General features: G+C 42.2%; 1 long non-coding RNA gene across 1 annotated transcript in view; it reads right to left on the bottom strand.

The window, feature by feature from the left end:
- LOC115830693 overlaps positions 1 to 12,933 on the bottom strand; it is a 518,787-nt gene that overhangs the window by 488,479 nt on the left and 17,375 nt on the right. The window contains exon 2 of the long non-coding RNA XR_004026250.1: positions 2,314 to 2,412. This is a non-coding gene — a long non-coding RNA (uncharacterized LOC115830693). The remainder of the gene's footprint in view (positions 1 to 2,313; positions 2,413 to 12,933) is intronic.

Genomic DNA, 12,933 nt, shown 5'->3' with positions numbered 1-12,933 from the left:
AGAAAAGAGGGTCTTTGATAAGCTTTTGGGCTCTAAGCTATGGGTCCTCTTGATCAATGCTTCTCAAACTATCTATGGAGGAGGACCTGTGGGGTTTCTTTTGTTGCTGTTGTTTCCTGTTATTCTAAATCCACATGTGGATCCACTGCACATGATGAGTATCTACAGGTGATTTTTTTTTTTTTTCGGGACAGGGTCTTGCTCTGTCACCCAGCCTGGAGTGCAGTGGCTTGATCTCAGCTCACTGCAGCCTCCACCTCCCAGGATCAAGTGATCCTCCCACCTCAGCCTCCCAAGTAACTGGGACTACAGGCACTCACCACCACACCGAGCTAATTTTTGTATTTTTTGTAGAGACTGGATTTCGCCAGGTTGTCCAGGCTGGTCTCGAACTCCTGAACTCAAGAATTTCCCCATCTTGGCCTCCCAAAATGCTGGGATTACAGGTGTGAGTCCCTGCTCCCAGCCTTACAGGTGATTTAACACATGAATTTGAACGCAACCAAACAAATCTATACCTTGTTCAATAAAATGAACCAGCTAATCATGTACTTGGATATTGCAGCTTTGTCAAATTGCTACAGCAGAACTGCTAGATGTCAGGTTTTGAAGAAAGCAAGATTCCACACAACTTCCTTTAGATACCAAAAATGAAATTTTGAAGTCTGGGGAGTTTTACTTCAAGCCACAGGAAGCTAGAAATCACTCTAAGAAGAATTTCTAGCTCTATTAGAGAGGCTTTTAGTGTGCAGAGAGAAAAAAAGAACAAGGAGAAACAAGAAGTCAGACACATCTTACTCACTTCCCCACTCCCAGCACCGCTATCATCACCATACCAAAAACCACCAGGCAAAAATCCCAGGGCAGGGCGAGGGCCTTGCTGATTGTAGTAGAAACATGCAGACACACGTGGAAAAACCAGAGGGCACCAGGACCAGCGGCCAGATTTCATGACACAGTAGGGTGGGGGCTGCTGCATGCTTCTCCAGAAGCCCCAGGTCCTGCACAGCATCACACCCAGCTTGGCACACTTGCAGATGTGCACCTTAGCAGAGGGAGGAGCAGGTGTGGTGCCTGGAAAAGAGGTCACCTTCTCTGACCTTCTGACCTAACTCAGTGTTGTTTTGGTTTTGCTTTCTTTTTTGAGACAGAATCTCCCTCTGTTGCCCAGGCTGCAGTGCAGAGGTGCAATCTCGGCTCACTGCAACCTCTGCCTCCCATGTTCAAGGGATTCTCCTGCCTCAGCCACCTTAGTAGCTAGGATTATAGGCACGCACCACCACGCCCAGCTAATTTTTGTATTTTTAGTAGAGACAGGGTTTCACCATGTTGGCCAGGCTGGTCTCGAACTCCTGGTCTCAAGTGATCCACCACCTCGGCCTCCCAGAGTGCTGGGATTACAGGCGTGAGCCACCGTGCCCAACCCTAACTCCAGTTTTCTTCCCACTCTTGGCTCCACTCTGCACCACACTGGGGGCCACCCAAATGTCCACAGACCCCCTAAACTGTTGCTCCCTGGCCATCCTTGGGCCCAGATAGATATACAGTGGTGGCCTGGGAGATGGCATGCAAGGTCCTGGACGCAGCCTCAGGGATGTTTACACAGGAATTTCAGAGTCCTGACTACCCGAAGTGTGGTCTAAGAAAAGAGCACAACCTCTTGGCCCCGTGGACTCCTCACTAGAAGGAAGGGGTGCAGCCAAAGGAACAGATAAGGGATGGCCTCCAATGTGCAGGGCCCAGGGCTGCACTCAGTTGGCTGGGCCTCGGGGCAATACAGAGAAAAGTCTAGACAGACAGCCTGAGCTGGCACTGGTGGTTTCTCGTGACTGGTGCACTATATTCAGACGGTCTAGAAGTTCCCATGTGCCCTGGTTGGGGACACAGAGGTGGAGGGAGGAATGAGGACTAAGGAGGCCTGAGATTAGGAAGACAAGCCCATCAGGAGCAGGAACCTTGAAACTGGAGACAAAAGCAAGGTCCAAGGTCAGCGACTGCTGATCCCAGCATGGGACCCAAAGCCAGACAGGACCAGTGACACCAGCAGTGAAATCAAGACGGACAGAGCTGGTATACTCAGTCAAGCAGGCCAAGACCCTTCCATTAAAGCCAGCAAGGATCTAGAAAACACAAGCTGAGGAACTGCACGCCCATACACTGGGAGCCAGCCCAGAACGAAAAAGGGGGAAGGAAAGAAATTTTGAAAATTCAAGCATTTCTGTGGAAGGCAATGAGCTAACTTGAAAAAGGCAGTTTAAACTGGAAAAGACTGAGAAGTCATCATCTCATCAACTGGGAAGTGGATGTACATACCCCTTTTGCCTGGCAGGGTGGGTCCCAAGAGCGAGGACAGTTTCCAGTAGAGTTTCCCAGCCTTTTTCACATGGTAGCACAGATGGAAAATGATAATACCTGTATAGAGCATAAAGGAAAGCAGTCAAGACAACTAGCTAGGGACTCCCAACCCTGCCCAGGTTCCAAGAGGCAGAGGACATCAAGGTCTCTGCACCCCTGCAACTCAATTGCACCCCTGTGCCACAGAACATCAGTGAGGGGGCCTGAGTTATAGAAAACAAAGAACCTACATATTCCTCTGCACATACAAGTAATCGCTTATAAACTTATAGACCCCAACTACAGGATGAATGAATGAATGAATGAATGAATGAAGAAATGAATCCATATCATATCACTTCTGACTGAGTAACTTCTGTCAAGTTACTTAACTTCCCAGTTTCTCTGGGAAGAATACAGATAATAATACCTGCCTTGAAAACCAATTTGTGAGGATTGAATGAGGCAATGTTAGCTTTGTCAATCAATGTTAGCTTTTTGGACCACTTCTCCTTATCCACTCTAAGCAGGCCATCCCAGGGAGACTAAATTAGCTAAAGGAACAAAGCTCAGCTTTTTGCCTCTGCCCATTAGGGCCCTTCCCTGGTAGGCCCTGGTACCCACAATTGCCTTGGGGTGATTTGTCTGGCTTTTGAGCTACAAATTGCTCTCACCTCCGCCAGCCTATTGTGTACCCATATGTTAAGTTGCTTTTTCTCTTGATTCATTCTTCCTTTGGTCCTCAGACCTTGTCCTCCTTGCCTTCACGGCCAACTGGTTCTCATTTTTCCCTCTCAGAACCTGCAGCCCCCTCTTTCCTTATGGTCTTTGGAGGAAAGGACCATAACAATATATCCTAGATAGAGGTTCACAGTTTCAGGGAGAAGCTGATATCAGGAGCCTATGAGAATGCCTAGAGAATACTGGCAGATCTGAAAGAAACTCTGTGACCTGTAAGAACACGACACTTCAATCTCAGCAATTATTTTCTCTAAAAAGTGCTACATCCTTTCCTGAATATTGGTTATAGCACCAAATAAATCAGCAAATCCATCATCCTATCTCCTTGTGGGACATGTTTTTCCCCAATGTCTATGAGTCGTCTCATCAAGTCAGCACTCAGAAAGCTCTGAGACTGAATATCCCCACTTATCCTGCACTTCAGCTATTAATGAGTAACAGCAATATAATTAAGGCTTTTCACTTAACGATGAATCAACCAAAGCACTTGGGAAAGATGTGACACTTACAAGAACATTTACATTTTTTGTGCTAAAATATTATTTTAAAACTCCACACTATATCACCAAAAACAGTTCTGGGTGGAATTAAACACCACATTTCATGTAACTTGGTGCCATATGTTTTGTTAAACCTTGTGCTCTTGAAATGTCTGAGTCTGCACTGGAACCGAGGCAAGAAGGGTGGCTCAATAGGAAGAAATATGTACATACATCAAGTGTGTCTTCAGTTCTTATGTGCCAAGAAAACTGGAACCAGTGTGAATGGATTAGATGACCCAAGTGGGTTGACAGGATGCAATGCCCTGAGGGTAATACATGAGTTCCTAGGAAGAACTGAGAAGCAGAAAAGTTCACCAACTTGACAAGAACATGGCCTAAGATACTGACTACTCAGTGAATTGCTTCTCATCTGCCCTTCCTGACAGCTCATTAGTTTCTTTCCTAAACATGCTATATGCTAGACTGCCTTCTCTGGGACTGAGGAAAAATGAAGTGAACCTTATGAAATATAGAGTTGAGCCCCTCCTCTCCACAGATATCCAGAAGTATCATTGCTTAGGGAGCTCATACAGAGACAAATGGTGGCCAAACTCAGTAAGGAAAGGTATGGGGCTCACTGTCTCAGTCAAAAGTGCTCCCTAGATTTTAACATCTTTCACATTTTGCTCTTTCCTTTGAATTTATGACTTTAGCAAAGCAACTCATGCACGTAATTCAGAAATGCAATCTTTTTTTGTCCTGGGAGACAGGTTGAACATATAGACTTATTTTAAATAAATGATTCCCAGTGAAATGTGCACGAAACATGGGGATGTCTCCTTTTAAAGTGTGGCTAACATTTTGTTCTTCTCTTTGGAATGGAGTTTGTTTCTGCTGTGTTTCTTTCTCCTACTTAGCCGAGTTTTCCAATATGTCAGAGGCTGGACATAGCGCACACCTATGGTTCAGTGACCCCTCTGGAATATTTGATTTTCATGAGATCCATTTCTCCTTGGCCATATGATAAACTCAAATCAGGCTACTTTCAACAAAATGTTGTTGATTAAATCATTGTGTTGCAAATTAAGTTTTCTTCCCAACTTCCCTTCCTGGGGACAAGTGCCTACAGAATATTTTTGTAATAGTACTTAAGACTCTGAGGGATGGTGTATGGTTCGAATATGAGTTCAGTTGTGTGTGAAAGCAACCCAAAATAACACTGGTATAAACAAGATAGAAATATATTTCTCTCTCACATGATAGTTGCCCTCAACCACATGGCCCCAGATGACTTTTCATGAAGTCCTCATTCCAGCCAGCAGGAAGGGGAGAGAGAAAATATATTCCTTCCTTCTGAGATTGGTGAAATGATACATTTCATTTCTACTTATATCCCATTGGCCAATACTTAGTGACATAGCCAGACCTGGCTGCAAGGAAGTCTGGGAAGTGTAGTTTTTATTCTAGCTTGCCTGATAATGTACTTTTCAGGCTACTATAGCTTACCTGATAAATTACTTTCAGGCTACTAGTTTATCACAGTAATTTCCCACATGACAACTGTGAAGTCAAAACAATCTGTGACTTTGGACCAGATTGGTATTGACTTTGGGCTGGTATTTGTGAAGGGTACTCCCTTCAATTTATGACTCTGGGGAGCAGCATAGACATAAAATACGGTGCTCCATATTTTTGAATCTGGAATTCTTAACCCAGGGAAAAGTCTATATACAGAATGAAGTGCTTGAAGGAATTATCCAGATAATTCAAGGCAAAGCATAAAGCTCTTAGAAACCAGACTTCTTGTTTTGAGGGACTTGAACCAGAAGAACCCTATGCAAGGAGTCTGACATTATCTTGAAGGATGCTAAGTAAAAGTCTCTTTGGCAGAAAAAATCTATTTCAACTAGCTGTGTCAGAGGCGTTCGAAACAAAGTGACTCACAGTGTGGCGATTCCTCAGGGATCTAGAACTAGAAACACCATTTGACCCAGCCATCCCATTACTGGGTATATACCCAAAGGACTATAAATCATGCTGCTATAAAGACACCTGCACACGTATGTTTATTGCGGCACTATTCACAATAGCAAAGACTTGGAACCAACCCAAATGTCCAACAACAATAGACTGGATTAAGAAAATGTGGCACATATACACCATGGAATACTATGCAGCCATAAAAAATGATGAGTTCATGTCCTTCGTAGGGACATGGATGAAGCTGGAAACCATCATTCTCAGCAAACTATCGCAAGGACAAAAAACCAAACACCGCACATTCTCACTCATAGGTGGGAATTGAACAATGAGAACACATGGACACAGGAAAGGGAACATCACACTCCGGGGACTGTTGTGGGGTGGGGGGAGCGGGGAGGGATAGCATTAGGAGATATACCTAATGCTAAATGACGAGTTAATGGGTGCAGCACACCAACATGGCACATGTATGCATATGTAACAAACCTGCACATTGTGCACATGTACCCTAAAACTTAAAGTATAATAATAATAAAATTTAAAAAAAAAAAGAAAATGATCAAAAAAAAAAAAAAAAGAAAGAAACAAAGTGACTCCATCTTGAATGAGGTTTACGAAAATGAGGCTGGGGCTGGCTGGGCTGCATTCCCAGAAAGGTATTCTTAGCCTCTAGATGTTTATGGTTAAAGAAACAAATTGATAATGTTTACTAAACAGACCCAGGCAAAGGCATTCTTAATTTTGCTGTAAAGATAATATTGATTCTTGCAAAATATAGTAATTAAGAAAATAAATCCTTTATCACAAACCCTTGTAGCAGAGCACATCTCCCCATGATCTTTTCTTATCCTATATATACAAGCATTGTACCTAGGATGGACGTGTTCCTCCTCTTACTTTCGGGAACACTGTACTCTGTCTATGGAGTAGCCGTTCTTTCACCACTTTACTTGCTTAATAAACTTGCTTTTGCTTTGCACTGCAGACTTGCCCTGAATTCTTTCTTGTGTAAGATCCAGGAACCCTCTCTTAGTGTGTGGATCAGGACCCCTTTCCTGTAACAGCTGGGATCAGCAATCCCACTTGCCATATCAACATTATGTGTCCGGAGAAGGAAGTGCTGGTTACACTGTGGATTCTGAAGTCATTGTCTCGTAAGACAGTGTTGTAGAACAAAAGGCAGGGGTCAATTTGTCAAAAATCACAATCCTGATTTTAGCTGGCCTTGGTTCCTATGTTAGGCAAATATGCGATCTCTGTTGTTCTCTCTAGCAAGGGTGCTGGCTGTTACTTATAGATAATGTTTGAATGGGAACTTACACTGAGAAATCACACTTTGAGTTTTACCCTGACTTCAAGTAAAAGATATCAAAAAGGGAAATGTTAGGCTATTTGACACCTTGACTTTTTTGTTTCCTGACAGAAATTATCTAAGCAGTGGTTCCTAACTCTCATAGTACATTGGAATCACCAGAGGAATTTCCTAAAAATTAAAAACTAATTAAAACTAATGTCTAATCCCAACTTCAAGGATTCTAATTCAGTTATCCTGAGATGGGGCCAAAGGACCAGAATTTTTAAAACCTTCCTAAGTGATTCTAATATGCAGCCAGGGTTGAGAACCAATAACTTAAGGACCCTCCTCCCTGCCCTGATCCATTCCAATCATTACAGGATTGTGCAATCCAGATTAAAAGATTTCAAATGGGCTGAGCAAGGAATCCCTTTGCCATCAATAGCTGTAGCCAATTATCACACACCCACAGCTCTGATATCAAGCCCTGGGGAAGAGCAGATATAATAAATGGAGGGAAAAATAACAAAGCAAGGAGGTTAGCTTTGGTCATGCTCATTTTGTACAAGAAATCCACCCAAGGTACCCCACAAAAGATGTAGGTTTATTATAACCCTACATAAGGACCTGCAGTAGATGTGAAAAACGGGATAATTCCAGGGACCAGCTCCTCACTGAGTCTCCTTCGTGGGCCTAATATTGAAGACTGCCTGCAATGTCACCTGAACGACTCACCTTTTCATCCTATTTCGCATTATTTTCCTACAGTCACCCAACACTCTAGCCAAGCTGGACCACTGTTTGTTCCCCGTGTCCCAACTTCTTCATGGAGTCTCTTTTCTTTTCCCCAACAGGAGGTGATCCAGCCCCCCTTCTTAATCCAACATGTTGTATCTTTGTTAGACATGTGTGTTATTCTGCTTATGTTGCACTTACTTGTATTCTTTTCCTTCTCAATAATATAAAAACATCTTGCAAACAAGCTCTGCATCTTACTCATGTTTGTACCCCTTTAGTCGCTAACATAGCTCTTTCTGTGTGTTTGGCCCTCAGCAAATATTTACTAAGTGGAAATGAATTTTCAGAAACTTCTCCAGATGGTTCTTTCATATAGTGGATTGGTTCCCAGTATATGTACTTTATACCTTATCTGCTGCTTCTGAACCATGAAAGCCTGAGCAACTCTGTCTTTGAACGAAGGCTCTTCTTAGGTCTACACGTGCTAAGAGAAATTGCTCTGGGCATGTCAACTATTATTTATTTAGCAGTTCAGCATCCACTATCTTAAATGGCCCTCTTCCAACTGCAGTGACTCATCTGACATTTCGGAATAAAATAAATATCCCTTTTAGGAAAGAAAAAATCCCAAAGTTTCTCTTTAAAAGCTTTGGGGTTACTAGGGGGAAAAAAGAATGGAAAGGAAAAATATGAGAGTGGATGCAGTGGTGAACGTGCAAAGAAAGTTCTTCCAATGATAATAGAGCTTTTAAATATTTATGGAGAAGGAAAGAACACTTTTCAGAAGCCAAGTCATTTTTCAGTTAAACAAAACTCTCCATCTCTAGGGAGACATGGGTATTCCCATTTGATCTGCAGGGGGAAAGTGGAGGATTAGCAAAAGGATTTTACTCCTAAGCACATTTCTGTTTTTTAAACTTTAAAAAGCCAGCTAGACACTCTGCCTCCAATACAGGAGTAACTATATCCACAGAATTTGTGAGGATTGACAGATAAATATTGTCATAGTAAAATTAACATAATTGGTATTTATATTTACATGACTCCTTCCAAGTTATAACATTTTTCTTATGTGTTATCTCATTGAAAACTCACAACAACCCTGTAAGTAATAGGAATTACGATCCCCATTTTACAGAGCACGAAACTGAGGTGCTGGTTGCTGGAGAAGACAAAGTGACCAGGTATTCTTTCCAACCACACACCCTGTTAATATGCAGGACATAGCTAAGCAGATGCAACCCTGTACAAATACTTCCCCACTCAAATACATTCAGGGTCAGTGCAGTGATTAAAGGCTTACACTTTGGAGTCAGAGAGAACAGACCAAGAGGCAGAGATTCCAGCTCTGCCTCTCCATAACCCTGGGCAAGGTACTTATTAACTTCACTTGGTAGCAGGCTTCTAATTTGTAAAATGCACATAAAAATAGCCACAGGGTTTTTCTGAGAATTGAGTTCGTGAAGTGCTTACCACAGGGCCAGGTACAAGACAAACCCTTAATGAATGATAGTTATTAATATTAGTATAGGTTCATCTATGAGGAATAACACATTGCACATTGCAAAGTGCTCTATAATTATGGCTTCTAATTAAATACATGGCCTAATGAAAAACACATCTGGGAGTTTTCTCTGGCTGAGAGTAAACACTAATTTCAAATGAAAAATCGGTGCTAAACCATTGTACCTCAAAAGGGACTCCAATATTTTTTCAAGATTATGTATTCTGTTACTGAAAGTGCACATACTAATCAAAGTTGGGTTTTATTTATTTTAAAATACCCTGTGTTTTAAAATTTTTACCAATAAACCATGTCTACCAGATTACCCCATATTTCGCTGCACACTTCAATAATCTTTACACGTTAATCAACCACCTTGACTTTGCACCCCGTATTTATTGTGTCTGTATTTTATTATTTCCTTGGTAAACCTTATGTTTCAAAAGCTTTCCAGAAGAACTCAATCACAAAACTATGCTTCTGGGTGACACTTAAGATATAAGGTTTTAACCCAGTGGTGAAATAATTTTAATTATAAAAACAAAACCATGAAATGGAATCCCAGTGACAGTTAAACAAATCTGTAATTATCCAGCCAGTGTGTAAATCCCTTCTCTCCCCTTTCTCATTCAATTTGCAGACCTGCATGTCATCTCATTAAATCAACAGCTCAGATGTGCACAAAAACGTCTTACACCAAATACATATTTCTCTTTCCACCTCTCTCCCAACATCTAAGCTTCTCTTACATAATGGCAACATCAAATTAAATCAGGAGTAAAAAGTAAATGAGGAAATCAGGTATCCAAAGCAAATGCAAGCAGCTACAGCTGGTGCTTCAAACCAACAATCTCCAGGTGTTGAAAGATTATGTGAATGGGAATACTGTGTGTGTATGCACACACACGTGCAATTCAACAATTACTGAATTCTTCCCATTTGCACATTTCCAGCACTAAGCCACATGCCTGGCACATATGAGTCTTAATAACTTCATCAGATGAATCTATGAATTACAAACACTCCACTGAAATCAGTCTGTAATGGTCCTTGCATGACCCTCTGATCCCACGTATTCAGCATCTGTATTTAAGACTTTGTTTTGGTAATTAAAAGTCTTAACAGTTATGCTTTGTTCAAGCCCCAAATATCATTCAGATGAGATGGTGCTTCCTGTAGCAGTTTCTCTATGTCATCCATCCACACCAAGCTTCACCCTTACCCTCGAGAGCTTGCTAAAGTTTTTGCAAGAGATGGGAATGTCCGTCATCCATAGAAGGAAAAGGGAGGGTGCAGTGCTGCCTGAAGTGCTGAGAAGCACAAGCCAACACTCTTACTTCCAGGAAATCCATGGCCTTATGGACTAAGTTGTTGTCCATGGTCCCCAGCTGTAAGCCTTCACTCCTTTCCAAGCTGGGCCCTGAAAAGGGGACCTGGGGCCCAGGCCTTGAGAATGGCTTGCAATGGCAGGAAGTAATTCAGGAGTATGCTTTTGGGAGTCCTAATCTCTGATGCTCCTGGCAGTCATGGGATATCATTGTGGAATAAACTCTCAGTGAGGAAATAAGGAACTGGACCCAACCAAAGTCATTTTAAAAATACATCTGCTATTGGAAAGAGAAGTGAATCTAATATCTTTCTCACAGAACTGACTTGCAGATAAGTGGAAACTCTAAGTGTCATTCCTGGGGATGCCGCGCCCTGCTACACAGCTGGAGTGGATCCTTATCCTCCATCTGGGACTCATCCAGAAACCCAAAGCCATCATGTCATCCACTTGTCCATTTAATTACCAGGCTTTTTTACTTTTAATATTCTTTCATTCTCACCATCTGGAATTGGTATTTGTCAGATGTTAGGATCCATAATATCTTCCTCTGAGTCGCTAAAATTGGATGAATTTCTTTGGGATTAATTTGGGAGGAGGTGTTTTCTTTAATTACAAACTCAAACAACTCAAAATGTTTTAATGACCAAGGGAATTGTGTTCAAAACCAGAGCAGTCCAGCCAGACTTGGTCCTTTTGACTTCTGGAGAAGAACACAAATAAGTCCTTCCCTCAGTGTCAGGAACCAGATGGGTATTTACTGCTCACAAAAGTAAGAGTTCATATTAAATTAATAACAAACTTTTTTTTAGGAAATTCTCTGTGTCGGTTCTTTAGATATAAACTAAGAAAAAGGAGTCATTCTCATCATGACAGACTGAGATGAGACCTGTAAGTGTGGAGTCCACTGGGAAGGTGGCTCTGTTGGACAGAGGCCCTGGCCATAGGCCAACGGGCAGAGAAAGAAGGTGGCAGGTGATTAAGGAGTTGCAAGAGGAGGCTATGTTGCAGAAGAGTTACTCTGGCAACAGTAAATGGGGTGGATAGGAATGGGAGAGGATGGGGCCTGCAGTGGAAAGCCAGGAACCTCTGTATCAGGGACGGGCCAGGAGAGGTGGCAGTAGGAAGGCAAACACCTCCCCCACCCCAGACATTCTAAAGAAATACAATGATTGGGACTTAACTAGGTAAGTGATGAGATAAAGGTGAACCTATGAGCAAGCCTGAGTCAATGCTAGAAATGGATGAGGAAGTAGGCGGGTGTCTTGGTCTGTTCCAGCTGCCATAACAAAGTACCATAGACTGGGTAGCTTATAAACAACATAAATATATTTATCACAGTTCTGGAGGCTGGAAGTCTGAGATCAGGGTGCCAGCATGGTAGGGTTCTGGTGAGGGATCTCTTCCAGCTTGCACATGGTCTCTTTTATAAAAAGAGGCCCTCATAAGGGTGCTAATCCCATTCATGAGTGCTTCACCCTCATGATCTAATTACTTCCCAAAGGCCCCATCTCCTAAAACCATCACACTGGGGATTAGGATTCCAACATAGGATTTGGCAGCAGGACACATATATTCAGTCCATTGCAGTGGGTTTGAAAAGTTCTGGTGGGCTGAGCTCTAGCAAGCACCTGAAAAGTGGCAGAGCTCCTGCGTGTCAAAACATCTGTGGTTGACTCACTCTTCCCACAGCCCTAGTATAATCGGCTAGCTTCATTTCCCTCCATGATGCTCTGCAGAAGAAAGAGCACCCAAACAGGAGAAAGAATGGAGTCCACTGCTTTGATTTTGCATGTAGCAGACACTAAGCTACTCAATTTTTTCAGACCTTCTAGTTCATTTTTTTAAGATAGATTTATTTGACAACATGGAGTTTGCCCAGAGGAAGAGAACCAATGTGGGAAAATGTTTGGAGATGGTGTCAAAACAAGAAAGGCTGTTGTCTATAAAGAGCTATCATATAGATGGAGTAGACTATTCTCTCTGTTGCTTCAGAAGGGCCAAACAAGGAGAAAAGGATAGAAGCTGCAGGGGGATACATACTGATTCATTATAAGAAAGACTTTTTCTTATAATTAGAATTTGCAACCACACCTCTTGGAAGAATGCATTTCCTGGGATTTTTGCATGATCGCAGAGTTACTAAGTTGGTAGGAGCTATAGAGCCCAACTTCTTCATTTTATAGAAAGTGAAATTTAAGCCTGAAAATACTGCAGGCTCACCACTGGTTCTGAGGTTAGAGTAGGGTCTCCTGCATTGAAGAGGGTATTGAGATGACCATCAAAGTGTATTCCAACTTGTGAGCCCAGGTTCCCAAAACCTAGCTCATAATACAAGCAGAAAGGCAGAGTATAATGGGAACTAAGAACATTGGCTTAAAATTGACAAATGGGATCTAATTGAACTAAAGAGCTTCTTCACAGCAAAGGAATCTACCACCAGAGTGAACAGGCAACCTACAGAACGGGAGAAAGTTTTTATAATCTACTCATCTGACAAAGGGCTAATATCCAGAATCTACAAAGAACT

Source organism: Nomascus leucogenys, chromosome 16, assembly GCF_006542625.1.
Source record: "Nomascus leucogenys isolate Asia chromosome 16, Asia_NLE_v1, whole genome shotgun sequence".
Classification (NCBI taxonomy): Eukaryota; Metazoa; Chordata; class Mammalia; order Primates; family Hylobatidae; genus Nomascus; species Nomascus leucogenys.
The sequence above is the reverse complement of the archived record's forward strand: the minus strand, read 5'-3'. Positions and strand labels throughout refer to the sequence as shown.